Genomic DNA, 3,622 nt, shown 5'->3' with positions numbered 1-3,622 from the left:
CTAAGGTAAAGCTCTATCGGTGACTTTTTTGAAATTAAGTTTGTTACGTAAAATATTAATTCATAGTAATTTTTTTTGCATTCTTTGTTCTTAATACTTTAAGGTAACTCAAAGTCGCTACCACAAGTTGCCCAAGGAAGTCTTTTCGATTTGACATTAATTTAACATGTTTATAGCAGAACAGAAACAAAAAAACGCAAAAAAGAAAAAGAACAAAAAAAAAACCGAAAAAGAAACAAAGTTTTTTCATAGGAAAACTTTAATTGGATATGGAAAATTCTTTTGAAAATTGCAAATTGCACAAAATAGAATCGAGTTTGTTGTTGTTATGGTAGGTAAAACTGCTTTCTTTTTTGAAATTTTCTCTTAAATTTCACTGCTTTACTCTTAGGTTATGGTTTCGCGTGCGTTTTCTCTTAAATGGCCAATCGTTTTTCCTCGCTGTCAATGCGTGTATTTGTTTGTGTGTGCTTGTGTGTGTTTCTGCCTCTGTGAAAATGTTTTCTTTCTGTGTTGTTTGTGCCTCTAGGCACAAATCACAAACAAAATCGCCCCATTGAGTAGGTCAAGACACTAACTCAATTTGCTTTTGTGAAATATCTAAGCAGAAAGTTATCACTTTTTTGTGCTGCTGTTGGGTACTGACGCTGTAGTCGAGGAATTAGGGCGTTATGCCAAAGGGGTTTTTTCTTTATTCACACACACAGAGTAGATGAAACTTGGAATTTTTGGAGGTCATCTAGTGCAGTGTCTTGTCTAAAACAGTATCATAAATACAAATGAAGGTAAGCCAAGTAAATTGCAAGTTTATCAGGAAAATTTAGTTGTTTTTGAAATTATTGCAATTTATGTCATTAAGCTGAAATTTATACACATATCTTTTGAACTACAGAGAGCTTCTGATTTGAAGAGAACTTCAACTCATATGTCAATGTTCTGGCAAATAAAATGATGTTTGGTCTAAGGCCAAGAAGGCCAAGTGGACCAGTTCTATCGGCACTTGAAAATATCTAACGGGCGACTGTGTGACTTATATTCATATTGATACTTTGTGCAGTTGCTAGCATCATTGTGTGTTGCCATTTATCAAGGATATACATATATATTTAGATACATATATGTATATGTACTTACCACTTTTACCATATTCAAATAAAATTCTTCTGTTGCAGTTTGTCATTTGATCACTGCGAATTCGCTTTGCATATTTTTCGTCAAAGATAATGCAGTAAAGCAAAAAAAAGGTCTTGGAGTGTTTATATACGTATATGTATCTTTTATCTCGATATCTTTATCATCTTTTGCAGTTGTGTCTTTCGCTTTTGCTTCATTTTTTGTTTTTTTTGCCTGAAACATAAGTTATTATTATTTTTGTCTCTCAATTTCGTGTTCGTTTCGTTTTAATTTTTTTTCTTCTCTTAACTGTTTTTACTGCTATTTGTTGCTGCATTTATCTTGTTTCTTTCGCTAAAAGCTGTAGTTTTGTCGCCTTGCATTTTGTTTGCTGCCTGCCTTTTGTTTACTGTCTGACTGACTGACTGACTGAATGACTGACTAGGGGACTGACTGGCTTGTCTGTCTGTCCTTAGGTCTCAATGGCTGACTGCCTTGTCCTTCCACTTGAATGAAATTTCCGGCGACAGCACTAAACAATCATAATAACAGATATTTTTTTGTGTGTCGCTTCTCTTCCTTCTTCTTTATGCAATACTTTGCTTTCCTCCTTCCCATTTTTTGTTGTATCCACTTTTATTTTTCGTTTTGTTTTTCATTTTTAACGCTTTTTGCAGCCTTGCTGCAGTTGCCACCGAAAACAAAAACTGAAATTTCTACGTCAGTCAGTTGTCTGTCTCTCTGTCAGTCGACCAAAAAAACATGAAATCAAATGCATAAAGCATATATGAGCGTATATGTACAAATAAGTATATATGGATATAAACTATATGTATATGTGTATATTTGTTGTCATATTAAAGCTAAAAGCATGCAATTAGCAAACGAATTCAACTGGGAGAAAAGTTTTACCAAACAAATAACACAAAACAAAAATGTTCAAATACATGTGTGTGTATTAATCGATAGTCAAATGAATTTCCATCATTTTTTGTCTCACTGACTGGCATTCAGTCAGAGAAGAGAAGAGAAGAAGGACTGGCCACAAGAAATGAGAAGAGGGGAAAAAAACGTGCAATTAACATTGAGTAGTTGCCCATCAAATGATAATTACAACATGCCAGTTCAAATTACACACACAACCTACAAACATACATATATATAAACAGGAAACAAGAGAGGAGAAACATGTTCAAATTGATGGAAACAAAGACAAAAAGACAGGAAAACTACAAAAAAAAAAAAAACACAAACCAACAAATACCACACACATTGAAGGAAATGCCCACCAGCATTAGCAGCAGCAGCAACAATAAACACTAAATCAGGGGAGAGACGCTTGCTAGCTTGTGCCTGAAGATAGATGGTTCCTGATCCCGATAAGAAAAGGGTCTTTAACTATATACCAAAAGGAAAATCGATTAGGAATAAATGAATTTGTTTGGCCTAGAGAGTTTGAGAGTGAAATTGGCTCGTTTCAGTCATTGGCCCACTATCACAACGCACACTAAAACATTTTTACTAGGGGAAGGAGTGATAGGTAAAGAGAAGTACACGACACTTTGTCTTGTCGTTTTTTGATTCAAATGCAAACCATATGGATGACGATGATGAAACGTAAATGCAGCTGTAACTGCATTTGTAACTGCATCTGTGTAGGTGTTTAACGTCTGAAGGTATTTTTGCCAGGAACTTCCAATGACAACTGTAACCCATAAAAAGTTACTTTGCATATTTCCCCCCCCACACACTTACACACACACACACACAATCATGGAACAGTGGTGCAGGATATACTCTGATGATACAATTGCCAGAAATTCCAACATTAACTCATACAACATGCAATGATGACAACCTAAGGGGAATTGAGGACTACTTTTCTCAACCCTGCACACTTCTTCTCCATCTTTTGGTACACCTATAAAGCAAACTCGCGCAATTTGTCCATTTTTTTTTCTGCGCTACTCAGGCACAGTTCGTCAGTGTCTTTTGCTGTACTTTGTTTGCAGTAACAGTTTAATCATTTGCATTACATGCGTCATGACTGCCAGCCAGAGCCAAAAGAAAAAAAAAACTGGGAACGAATGGCATCAGCATTACAGTACAGAAGTGAAAAGCTTCTCTTCTCGCTGTGCACACACCCACTCAAGTAAAAGGATGTGTATGAATTATATACAGATGCGCTACACAAGTTACGTAACTCCGCATGGGGTTATAAGAGAAGTTCTGTCATCGATTAAATTCAAGAAATCGAAGAAAAAACTCCTAAACGTCGGGGTCACCAAGTACACGAATTAAAATAAAGTTTAGCATATAATAAGGTAGACTGTAAGGTAGTCCTTTTAATAGTTCCCAGTTATGATTTTAAATTAAAGCTCAATTTAAACTCACGTGGGGGTTACCAATTTTTTGGGATCTGTATAATATTTTTCTTTTACTCGCATTCGATAATACAGATATTATAGAAATTTGAAAATACTTACCCACCTTTGCATTTCGCATGGAA

The sequence above is a fragment of the Drosophila willistoni genome, assembly GCF_018902025.1.
Source record: "Drosophila willistoni isolate 14030-0811.24 chromosome XR unlocalized genomic scaffold, UCI_dwil_1.1 Seg143, whole genome shotgun sequence".
In the NCBI taxonomy this organism is placed as follows: Eukaryota; Metazoa; Arthropoda; class Insecta; order Diptera; family Drosophilidae; genus Drosophila; species Drosophila willistoni.
This window is presented reverse-complemented; position numbering follows the sequence as displayed.